Genomic DNA, 13499 nt, shown 5'->3' with positions numbered 1-13499 from the left:
CTATTTCCTCCTGATTGAGTTTTGGAAGCGTGTGGGTGTTCAGGAGTTTGTCCATTTCTTCCAGGTTGTCCAGTTTGTTGGCATATAATTTTTCATAGTATTCCCTGATAATTGCTTGTATCTCTGAGGGATTGGTTGTAATAATTCCATTTTCTCTCATGATTTTGTCTATTTGGGTCATCTCCCTTTTCTTTTTGAGAAGCCTGGCTAGAGGTTTATCAATTTTGTTTATTTTTTCAAAAAACCAACTGTTGGTTTCGTTGATCTGCTCTACAGTTTTTTTAGATTCTATATTGTTTATTTCTGCTCTGATCTTTATTATTTCTCTTCTTCTGCTGGATTTAGGCTGTCTTTGCTGTTCTGCTTCTAGTTCCTTTAGGTGTGCTGTTAGATTTTGTATTTGGGATTTTTCTTGTTTCTTCAGATAGGCCTGGATTGCAATGTATTTTCCTCTCAGGACTGCCTTCGCTGCGTCCCAAAGCGTTTGGATTGTTGTATTTTCATTTTCGTTTGTTTCCATATATGTTTTAATTTCTTCTCTAATTGCCTGGTTGACCCACTCATTCGTTAGTAGGGTGTTCTTTAACCTCCATGCTTTTGGAGGTTTTCCAGACTTTTTCCTGTGGTTGATTTCAAGCTTGATAGCATTGTGGTCTGAAAGTATGCATGGTATGATTTCAATTCTTGTATACTTATGAAGGGCTGTTTTGTGACCCAGTATGTGATCTATCTTGGAGAATGTTCCATGTGCACTCGAGAAGAAAGTATATTCTGTTGCTTTGGGATGCAGAGTTCTAAATATATCTGTCAAGTCCATCTGATCCAATGTCTCATTCAGGGCCCTTGTTTCTTTATTGACCGTGTGTCTAGATGATCTATCCATTTCTGTAAGTGGAGTGTTAAAGTCCCCTGCAATTACCACATTCTTATCAATAAGGTTGCTTATGTTTGTGAGTAATTGTTTTATATATTTGGGGGCTCCTGTATTCGGCGCATAGACATTTATAATTGTTAGCTCTTCCTGATGGATAGACCCTGTGATTATTATATAATGCCCTTCTTCATCTCTTGTTACAGCCTTTAATTTAAAGTCTAGTTTGTCTGATATAAGTATGGCTACTCCAGCTTTCTTTTGACTTCCAGTGACATGATAGATAGTTCTCCATCCCCTCACTCTCAATCTAAAGGTGTCCTCAGGTCTAAAATGAGTCTCTTGTAGACAGCAAATAGATGGTGCATTTAGTCCATTTACATTCCGTGTTATTATAGAAAGATATGGGTTTAGAATCATTGTGTTGTCCGTAGGTTTCATGCTTGTAGCGATGTCTCTGGTACTTTGTCTCACAGGATTCCCCCTTAGGATCTCTTGTAGGGCTGCTTTAGTGGTGACGAATTCCTTCAGTTTTTGTTTGTTTGGGAAGACCTTTATCTCTCCTTCTATTGTAAATGACAGACTTGCTGGATAAGGGATTCTCGGCTGCATATTTTTTCTGTTAATCACATTGAAGATCTCCTGCCATTCCTTTGTGGCCTGCCAAGTTTCAGTAGAGAGATTGGTCACGAGTCTTATAGGTCTCCCTTTATATGTTAGAGCACGTTATCTCTAGCTGCTTTCAGAATTTTCTCTTTATCCTTGTATTTTGCCAGTTTCACTATGATATGTCGTGCAGAAGATCGATTCAAGTTACGTCTGAAGGGAGTTCTCTGTGCCTCTTGGAGTACAATGCCTTTTTCCTTCCCCAGATCCGGGAAGTTCTCAGCTATTATTTCTTCAAGTACACCTTCAGCACCTTTCCCTCTGTCTTCCTCCTCTGGAATACCAATTATGCATATATTATTTCTCTTTAGTGTATCACTTAGTTCTCTAATTTTCCCCTCAGACTCCTGGATTTTTCTTATCTCTCTTTTTCTCAGCTTCTTCTTTTTCCATAATTTTATCTTCTAGTTCACCTATTCTCTCCTCTGCCTCTTCAATCCGAGCCGTAGTTGTCTCCATTTTATTTTGCAGTTCATTGATAGCATTTTTTAGCTCCTCCTGGCTGTTCCTTAGTCCCTTGATCTCTGTAGCAAGAGATTCTCTGCTGTCCTTTATACTGTTTTCAAGCCCAATGATTAATTTTGTGACTATTATTCTAAATTCACTTTCTGTTATATTGTTTAAATCATTTTTGATGAGTCCGTTAGCTGTCATTATTTCCTGGACGTTTTTCTAAGGGGAATTCTTCTGTTTCATCATTTTGGATAGTCCTTGGAGTGGTGTGGTACTGCGGGGCACTTCCCCTGTGCTGTCTTGAATAACTTGCGTTGGTGGGCGGGACCGCAGTCAGACCTGATGTCTGCCCCCAGCCCATCGCTGGGGCCACAATCAGACTGGTGTGTGCCTTCTCTTCCCCTCTCCTAGGGGCGGGATTCACTGTGGGGTGGCGTGGCCCTTGTGGGCTACTTGCACACTGCCAGGCTTGTGGTGCTGGGGATCTGGCATATTAGCTGGGGTGGATTGGCAAGGTGCACAGGGGTGGGAGGGGTAAGCTCAGCTCGCTTTTCCTTCGGAAATCTGCTTCGGGAGGGGCCCTGCAGCAGCGGGAGGGAGTCAGACCGTCCGGAAGGATGGATCCGCAGAAGCACAGCGTTGGGTGTTTGCGCGGTGCAAGCAAGTTTCCTGGCAGGAACTGGTTCCCTTTGGGATTTTGGTTGGGGGATGGGCAAGGAAGATGGCGCTGGCGAGCACCTTTGTTCCCCGCCAAGCTGAGCTCTGTCGTCCGGGGCTCAACAACTCTCCCTCCCGTTGTCCTCCAGCCCTCCCGTTCTCTGAGCAGAGCTTTTAGCTTATGACCTTCCAGATGTCAAGTCCTGCTTGCTGTCGGAACACACTCCGCCCAGTCCCTCCGCTTTTGCCAGCCAGACTCGGGGGTTCTGTTTGGCCGGCGGGCCGCCCCTCCACCCCCGCTCCCTCCTGCCAGTCCATGGAGCCCGCACCGCCTCTCTGCCCTTCCTACCCTCTTCCGTGGGCCTCTCTTGTGCGCTTGGCTCCGGAGACTCTGTTCTGCTAGTCTTCTGGCGGTTTTCTGGGTTATTTAGGCAGGTGTAGGTGGAATCTAAGTGATCAGCATGACGCGCGGTGAGCCCAGCATCCTCCTACGCCACCATCTTCCCAGGATCCCATTTGTTGACTCTTAAACTACCTTTCAAATGATATAGATTTGGTCGAAATTTTGAAAATATGCAATTATCCTGAAAATCACAGAGTATAACTATGAGAGTACTTTCTTATTTTTAAGGACATTTAACATATAAAGGATTGAAATATTAAGATTCATACCTGTTTTTCATTCACAACCAAACATAATTGGTAAACTCTTTCCAAGCAGTACAATTGGGCCCATTTTATAAAAATTGCCAATATCTGGTAAGATTCTGGCATCAACCTGCTATTTCACATAAGTGTATTTTAGTCATAGACTGTTATTCCATCATGAAGATTTTGTTTCTCCTTCTTATTTGAAATAATATAGTTGATGTAATATCAATCTGCTTTTCTCTCTGACATAGAAACAAAAGACAGGTTTTGCTGCAAATAGCTCCTCTCCCCTGCTGACAATTCCCCACGATGGAGACCCGTGTCAGCTTTCTTGTTTCGATACAGGAGCTTTTCTGAATACATATTGCAAATTATGGCAGTTGTGATGAATTATCCAAATTTCAAATGATATATATTTAATATATATGTATGTGTATATATACGTGTGTGTGTGTGTGTGTGTGTGTGTGTGTGTGTGTGTGTAAAATTCTCTAGAAACCAGCTTGACTTTGGTTACCTGCCCATAGAAAGTATATACCATCTTCAATATTTCTGTTCATACACATTTAAGAATCTCTACACATTCATAAAAGTCCCTGGATGCATCTTGTACTCTCTTCTCTAAGGACCTTCTCACCCATCTCCATTTGAAGATTGCTGATTGTTTTCATCATAATTGTCTACTTTGTACTAAGATTCCGATTCTCAAGATTTAATATACGTGAGAATCAGATGGGCTTATTTAAAGCAGATTCCCATGCTGTGTCTGTAGACATTCATGGTCAGTTAATCTGGGCTGGAGCTCAGAATATGATAAAGATGCACTCAGATTAGACTATAGGCTTTGTAAGGGAAGGAAAACATTTTTGAATATGTGTATTTCTGTTACTTGGAACCATGCGTTATATATAAGAGACAAAAGAATTATGTGTTGAACTGAATTAAGAGGTTTAAACAACAAAAAAATAGCTTTGGATTATTTGTTAATATTCCCTGTTGGAAACTTTATTATCCCAGTTAGAATGTGTCAAACTTTTGAGGCTAGGAACTGATGAACAAGTGGACACAGGGAATATTCACCTCACCACTTTTCATATACATCTTATTAATTCATCTAATAACTATTGCACACCCATCTAAATCTTAGCCTGTGTGCTAGTTGCTGTGATATCAAATTGCATAAATTTGATTCTTCACCCTCAAGGAATTTACACATTAGAAAAGAGGCATATTAAGTAGCCCTAAAATAATGTAATGATTTATAATAGAGAATAAACAAAGCATTGTAGAAGCCCTGAGAAATGAAGGCCAAGTGCAGTCGAAGGCTCTATAAATATTAAAACTTCAAGAATCAGCATATGGTTGATACTAGTACAAATCATTCTCTATGCCAATTCTTCAAAAAAAATTGATGCCATTAGAAATTGTCAGTGTTCTAACACCGTTTGTCATTAAAAATGAAAGCAATAAAAATGTATACTCTACGCCACTATCCATTTCTCATTTACATTCTCATTTATATGTACTCATAAAAACTGTGCCCTAGATTTTAGATTCCTCTGACTTTGCTAGTAATAGTTCGTGTTTTCAGTTATTTACATATGTACCAGGTCATCTGTTCCTTACCCCAGTCTTCATTTGATTAACCTTTAAGCTGCACCTCCTTCCTCCCTGCCACACCCACTGGAACATTCCCTTTAAAATTGAGCTAATGTCTATTTTTGTTAAAATGTGAATACTCAAGGTGCCTGGGTGGCTCAGTCGATTGAGCATCTTACTCATAACCTCCACTTGTGTCATGATCTCAGGGTCATGAGATCAAGGCCCGCATCTGGCTCTGTGGTGAGCATGGTGCCTGCTTAGGATTCTCTCTCTCTCCCTCTCCCTTGGCTCCTCTCCCCTATTCTCTGTCTCTCTCTAAAAATAATGATGATAATGATGATTATGATGATGATGATGATGATACAATGTGAATACTCTTCCTTTCACTACTGTTTTTCTCCCACAGACCCTTTCTTTCTCCAGTATTGTGGTTTCCTTTACATCATCTCAACAATAAGAAAATGTGTCCAACAGCCCTTCTGGCTGACATTTATGACTGTAATTCCTACTTTGATGAATCCTCATCGTTGGTAGCCTAGTTTTGTGGAAGGAGGTCATCCGCCTACTGTCATAGAAGCAGAAAGAACAACTCATCCCTGTTCCATCCTTTGACACCTAAGGATAGGCTTGTGACCTCAGCTCAGTCATATGGATTCTTACACTTTAGAATTTGCATCTCCAGTGAGTGATGCAAAGATAAAGAGAGTTTAAGGAACATATTGCCATGTGGCAACATCTTGGCCAGATTACTTGTTGAGCAGGAACTTCTGGTAGATTGTCTTTTGTTTCTGCTTATTTCAATTTTGTGACATCACCTTCAAAACTTACTTTTTTGAGGGGCGCTTGGGTGGCTCAGCTGATTGAGTGGGGGACCCTTGATTTTGGCTTAAGTCATCATCTTACGTGCTGATAGCACAGAGTCTGCTTGGGATTCTCTCTCCCTCTCTCTCTGTTCCTCTCCTTGCTAGCACATATTCTCTCTAAATACATACATACATACATACATACATACATACATACGTACATAAATAAATATTTAAGAAAAATACTTTTACACTTAGAACAGCTAGATTAGATTATATTACTTCAACCAGGAATTCTAATTTCTAGTTAGTGAAAATAAGATCCAAACCTTCCTGATAGTTTTGAAATATGTTGGGTATTTTGTGGTAAAATTTCGTGGTAATTTTATGGACCTTTAGCAATGTTTTCATAGTGGAACAAATGGTGGATTTTTTTATTGCAATATGACAAAGTTTCAACATAATTATATATTATTATGTCAAATATGCTATGAGTAGATAAAAATATAAGTAGACATATATTGATAAGTCAGGATTAATGACATATGCGAACTCAACATTTACTTATGCCAAATAATATATTTTTAAATCACTTGTATCAATGTCTGTTTTAAAGGTTTTTTTTTTTTTTTTGATTGCCATATAGCAGTGTGGTCTATTTGCTAGTCAGTATTTATGTCTCCCGTTGCTTTAAGTTGTGTGTTAGTGTGCCCTTACACCAATTTATCTATTTAAATGATAATATTATGTCTAGGCTATTTTCAGAGACCAGTTTTCCCATAAAATTATTGCATTTGACAAAACAGGTACAGGATCCAAAAAAACATAATAGTCTATAATCTTTAGAAATTCCATAAGTTATTAAATACTAAGGTGTCCATTTGGGGATAAAGCTTATGTCCTTTAGGTAGGCAGTTACAGCAATTTTCTTACTATTAGGCTCCTCGTGTTGTTGTGCCCTGAGAACTACACATAGATTTTAGTGAAATATAACTCTACAGAGTTCAGTGCAGGTCTAAGACCACATCTGTCAAATAGTCCACATACATTTGATATTTATAAATCTCTTTATGTTCTTCTGTAAAGGAATCACACTAAAGATAGAATAATGAAAAAATATAAATATCCTATCTTCTATTTATATTTTCCCTGAGCTTATCATCTCTATAATTTTTCACTTTGTTTCATATTTTTCTGTTGATTCTTTGCCTTCTGCCTCCACACATCAGCTATAGGGCTTTCTTATTTCTATGGAGCATTGTGGGATGGTTGTAGAGAATAGATTATACAACAGGGCCTAAAAATATTTTGAAGGATGAAAAGAGGAAATTATAACTGTTTTTCTCCTATGTACAAATCTAAAACAATACCAACTTTGAAAGAATTGTGTTTATAGTTTTCTGGGCAGAGAAGCTGATACATAGTCCTTACTCATGAAAGGTTAATCCCTTTTCACCAATTTATATTAAAGGAAAAACAAATAAATAAAATAATAAAATATGTTTGTGGTTTGAAACTGTTCACAAGCAACAGGACTGAATATCAAACACCAGAGTTACTAATCAAATATCCACAAATATAATATAAAAAAGCAGCTCTCTAATTTGTTGCAGCAAAGTTTATATTTTTCTCTTGATTCATCTTTGTTACTTCAATTTTCCACGATATTTAGAGAGTAGAGTTATAACGGTTTCTTTATAAGTGCAATGGAATGAATTCTCTAATGTGTGTCTGTTTAAATCTGATAACTTAAAGAACAAGAGTCAATAAGCATTTTCTTCTACTGTGTAATAATGTTTTCTGTTAAACATTAATAGAAAACCAGGGATCTGTTAAATTTGACAAAGTTATCCATGTCTATAATAATTAAATGCCATATTATTTTATCAAAATAATTATATGAAAGCAAGACACCTAATCTTGAAAATAATTCAAACATCATTTTCAAAAAGTACCATATCAAATAAAAATTAAATCTTTTGCTAATATTTCCTGGAAACTTCTCAGAAATCTGAGATTACTGAGTATTTCAAGGACCACAGATCATGCAATAATATGAAGAATTATAGATAGTGGACTCAGTGTAATATCTTCACTTGCACACATACACTTGTGGATGACATATTAGCAAGCTTTCATTTAGCATGTCAGTTTCAAGCAAACTGTAGCAGTTCCAAAAGGACATAACGGGAATAATCTCTTGTTCATTTTTTTTTTACTTTACATATTTTTTAAAATTTATTTTTGAGAGAGGGAGGGAGAAGGCATGCGTGCACATGCAAGCAGGGAGGGGCAGAGAGAGGGGGACAGAGGATCAGAAGCGGGCTCTATGCTGACAGCAGAGAGCCCAATGAGGGACTTGAAATCATGAGCCTAGAAATGATGACCTGGGGGGAAGTCAGAAGCTCAACTGACTGAGTCACCCAGGCACCCTCAGCATTATTTTTGAACAAGACTTCGTGCTAGTTACTACAGATAAAAAGATAAACAGAACCTGATCCTTATCTTTAAGAACTTTAAAACATATGGAGGACGAGGAAATACAATTAGCTGAGGCAAGTAAAATGGAATATTCAGCAGCTTCAAGTGACACGAGTGGGGGTGAAGAGAAAGAAGCAAAGGATCTTACTCGGCCACGGATCAAGGAAATTTTCCTTTCTAAACAGGAGGAGTTGACAGGGGTTTTCATAAAATAGTAGAGAAGGAACAAAATACACTTAAGAATGACTGAAAATCAGGAGCAAATTCAGAGTGCCGAGGATGCCCCGGCATAAATGCAAGGAGACAGAATGTGAAGATGTACGGCATGAGTGAGGAGCGACTGTCTTCAGAAGGAGCGTGCAAGACTTTGAAGCACATTTTGGGGAGTTATTTTGTCTTTGTTAAGGCAATGGGGAGTCTTTGCAGGTTCTTGAGGTTGGGATGGCATGAAAAATCAATGTTTGAGAAAAAAAGAGAGCCACATAATTTTAGAGGACTGGCACTGGGGATAAAATGGAATCAAATGTGGATAAACTGGTCATTAGAGGAAATACTTTTTTACCTACTGAGTGGCCCTTCTGGAATAAATGATGTATTCTCAGCAAAAAACACATGGGTGATCTTCTATACTGATGTGCTGGCAAGTTCTAAGCAATCCATTATCAAGATGGCACAAAATTTTAATGATATAATATTATAACTGCATTTGTCAGAGGCCAATCTCCCTAAGAGCAGGACATGTTTGGAATATTCATAAAATTCTTTGATTTCGAGCATAAACATCAGAAGGTGAAAAATCCTATCTTTAGAAGAGGATGGTGTCATGTCATGTAGTGGACTATAGAAAGTAGAATTAAGAGGAATTATTAGTGAGTAGCAGAAAGAAAGCAAATGTTTTCTCCTTGCCCTATGGTGTTTTGTGCCACCTTTTATCCACGTAGCTCTCTCAGCCACTTTCCAGACAGCAGAGCACATTAAATGCATTCATGATTTGTAATTTAAAACTACAGTTGTGCGAAATTGCAGTTTAAGCTTGTATGGATCCATACCCATTGAGTTTGAATTAAGATTTACAAATATGTATTAGGTTTGATAGGACAGTCATTGAATGAAAAATACAATTTGTGGCACTGAAATGCAGCAAAAATACGAAAATTTAAAATATGTATGAAATCTTTCTCAACAATATGCTGATTAGATCTTAGGCAATGCATATGGCACATTCTAGTAATCAATCAGGGCGTATATTCTGAATGCCATGATTCTACGTTTCTTAATTTAAAAATAAATTGGAGGAACTTATTCTGGAAGTAATTATTTCAGAAAATTATCGTGTCCTACAAAACTCATTCACAGTCAGGAGACTAATAAAACAAATCAACCTTTTAAATTGTTGGTTTTAAGTGGGTAGGGCTGAAAATCTAAGGTTAAAGCAACACATTTTTTTTTTTTTGCCGTAATTCTTTATCTCTTCAAGCAAAGGGTAGTTCTAGAAGTACCCTAATATCCATACAAACAAGAAGACGAAGAGCAAGGCAAAGAGGTTGAAAAAAAGCATTGCCATCATGACCAATAATGCCAGAATCATATTTATTATCCAACATGGGAAGATTAATGATTATCTGGTCTACAACCACCCTCAGTGCAGGAATTAGCTCAGCAACATTGTTTCTCTGGTTGTACATTACATTAGACGTGCACAGCCGTCAGCTCTAGATGATCTTATTTAGTAAGTCTATTTTTGCAATATCCCCAGATCATTTTAATGTGCCGTCATGGTTGAGAATCACTGCTGTCTCACAAAATATTAACTGAGATGAAACACATGATTTCCCAATTTAGGGATAATTTTGACTCTGGTAAACATCTTTATATGAAGATGTGATCTGGGTTCTTAAACTTTCATCCACTGAAATTACATCAGCCCTTCTTACTTCTTAAAAAAATATTTTCCTATTTTTACTTATTTCCTTTCCTAATAATGTATAGGTTATATAGCTAATGTGCTATTTAAATTGCTTTTAACACCATCAATAATAGCTCTTATTTAATATGGGTTTACTATGAAGCTGACACAAACGTAGGTATTTATATACAATAATTTTAACCTTTTTATCAATTCTAGAAGGTAGAAATTATCATTTCCATTGCAAATATGAGGAGATTGAAACAGCAGATTTCAAAACATACCTCAAATTGCATGCATGACTAGAAAGTGCTGAAAGTGGGGATCTGACCCCAACATGTATGTTCTCAACCACTACTCTATGTAAGAGAAGGCTCATTGCAGATCTGAGTTAACCAAATTGCAACTGCCAATCGTTTTAATATTTATAGGAAGCTGTTATCCCTTCCTAACATTTTCAACAGCCCAAGAACTTTCACTTATTTTTGTATAACCTTGTTGCCTGCTAGGGTTTACTTGTCAGTAAGAAATCTCGTAGACTTGGCTTGAGCACTGATCCTAACTTGCCAATAGCATCTCCTGTGAAATTTAAAATCATATCCCATGACCTTTAAGAATTCCTGGGGGCTTAGGCCTTCATGGTTTCCATCAACTGAATTGCCATTAAAACTTTTTATTCCACTCTGAATGTAAAACTCTTCTCCTTCATAGGTTTAAATACATATACCAAGGCAAAAGCCCACTCATACTATGCACTTTAAAAATTCTGTGTGATTTATTAAAGATTCTTGAGTTAAAGAAAAGTTACCCCAAGTGGAGCAAAGCCTTCTGATATCTTCTGAGCTCCACTTTTTCTGCCTTCTCTTTTTACGTCTGCATTGCAGCCCTTTGCTCATAACTCAAGCTCACAAATGCATCAAATAACTCTGGAGAAAAAAGCAAACAAATGGCTTGTCATGAGCAGGATACACAACTTGAGAGTGCAGTCAGGATTATAAATACCATCTTTTATCCCATTAATTATGAACTTATTGTTTCATCTCTCACTGTCCTAATCACAATTTACTGAGTATCTTTCAATTGAATGTCTAGTTTATTTTCTAGTTGGCCTGCTAGTTTTTCATTAGTCTGTGCTTCCCAACAAATCAAAAATGAAGTATTCACTGAATCTCCCTTTCTCTTCTGTGACTGTTTCAGTGATAGTTGTAATAGACAACAGTCCATTAACCCATTCAACAATTATGCTTGCAAACTGTTCTGAATGCTTGCGAGTGTCTATGTATCACAGATTTTATAGCAAAATAAAACCCCAAATAATAATGGATAACCTGGCCTGAAAAAAGTGGTCTTGAATTTGATACCTTGGAAAAACAATAGTTTCAAAGTTTTGTTGAATTTTGTTGTTTTGTTTTTGTTTTTGTTTTTTAAAATTTTGTTGGAGGGGCAATCACCTTATAGAAAAATTATTACAGAAATCTCTGAAGTTCAGTGGATAAAATGTTTAAATTATGCAGCAGAATAGCAACGATGTTATGGTAAATGGCAGAGTTTAAGCAATGTAAGCAAATGAGGTAAGCCGCTCTGCACCATGTTAAACAATAGTGGGCTAGGTGTATCTGCAGTTCATCCTTCCTTTAGGAAATGTTTCTAAATGTTATTTAATCCCATTATTGGTTTTCTCCCCTTGGTCAAGATGTGTGTGTGTGTGTGTGTGTGCGCGCGCGCGCCCGTGTGCGCCACATGCATAGGTGCAACACGTGATTTTCTTCAAGCAGTTACCCAAAGTGTTGTCAATGTGTGCTTTTGTGTCTTGCTTATGTGTCTCGGCTTATACAATTATCCACAGGACTGTTGGCTATTCCTGTGGGTACTACCATTCATGAAATGTACAGGCTTGGGGAAGATGTAGACCAACATAAGGTACTCAGGGAGATATCTAAAAGACAGATATCTAAGAGATAAATTGGGCAGAGAGTATTGTCAAAGAAGCTTCTCTTGGCATCTTGTGTGATTGTCTTGGTGACTTTCACCTACTTCACTTCTTTTTAGTTTGTGGCACAATTCTCATCCCCTTCCAGACTACTCTCTATTACATATTCTAACATTGGAATGATTCAGAGCTAAGTCTTAGGAAACTATTCTTTGTTATCTACACTTTTCTCCCATAGGAAACACATCCAATCCCGTGACATTAAATCTGCTTTGCCTTTTTAAAAATTTTTTTAACGTTATTTATTTTTGAGACAGAGAGAGACAGAGCACGAACGGGGGAGGGTCAGAGAGAGAGAGGGAGACACAGAATCTGAAACAGGCTCCAGGCTCTGAGCTGTCAGCACAGAGCCCGACGCGGGGCTTGAACTTACGAACTGCGAGATCATGACCTGAGCCGAAGTCGGACGCTTAACCGACTGAGCCACCCAGGCACCCCAGGTTTGCCTTTTTATACTATCAACAATTCCCAAATTTCTATCTTTGGCTCTAACATTTCCTCTGAACTCCAGACTAGGGCGTCCAAATACAGATATCAGGATCTCTGTATGGAGCAGTTTCCTGAAAAAGACAGATGGAACATTACAATTAGATAATTTGGGCAAAGTTTAATCAATGGACAGTTTCAAAGGCCTGGGTAAGATCTAGGGACACCATGAGAGAGAGTGCAGGGCACTCTGCTAGGCCAGAAAGGGAAAAGTGAGGGAGAAGTTACCAGAATCTGCAGACAGACAGACCGACTGGGTACAGAGTGCTGCTTTACAGGAACCATGACCTTAGTTCACTGGAGGTCAAGGGAGGGAGCAGACCCATGGGAATGCTGCAGAGAGGGAATATGCTCCAGGGAAGCCATATTCCAACTTCGTTTTCCTCCCTCCAACCTTTTGTCTGTGCTTCCTGTTGGCAGAACTCTACTAGAAGCCAGAGAGTGTAAGAAAGATACAGTTGTAGCTCTCAAAATTAGCCCCTGGAGTACAAAGCAGGATGGAGAAGGTATATGTGAATGGGAACTAGTCCTATATATGTATGGAATGACACTACTCCAGGGAACAGCGTGTAGGAAAGCCAGAAGAAGAAAGACCTCAGACCAGTGAGTAGCTCAATATATCTGGAACAAAGAAGTCAGAGTGACAATTTATGAGGTGGAAGAGATAAACAGCAGCCAGATTATAAAAGTCTTTTCAACTAAACTAAGGACGTTAGATTTAAAATTTAGAAGAGTGTCATGCTAATACTTATGTTATAGAAGCCACATTCTGGCTGCTGGCTTGAGTCTGGAGCAGACACGGACTGAGGGGCTGAGGGGGGTTAAAGGGCTGACAGTGAGAGAGCAGGGCACAGATCAGACAGTTATAGGAAGGAAATAAAAAGATTGATGGGAGGCTGAAAAGGCACAATTGATAGGATTTGGTGATTCTTT

The sequence above is a fragment of the Lynx canadensis genome, chromosome C1, assembly GCF_007474595.2.
Source record: "Lynx canadensis isolate LIC74 chromosome C1, mLynCan4.pri.v2, whole genome shotgun sequence".
Lineage (NCBI taxonomy): Eukaryota > Metazoa > Chordata > Mammalia > Carnivora > Felidae > Lynx > Lynx canadensis.
This window is presented reverse-complemented; position numbering follows the sequence as displayed.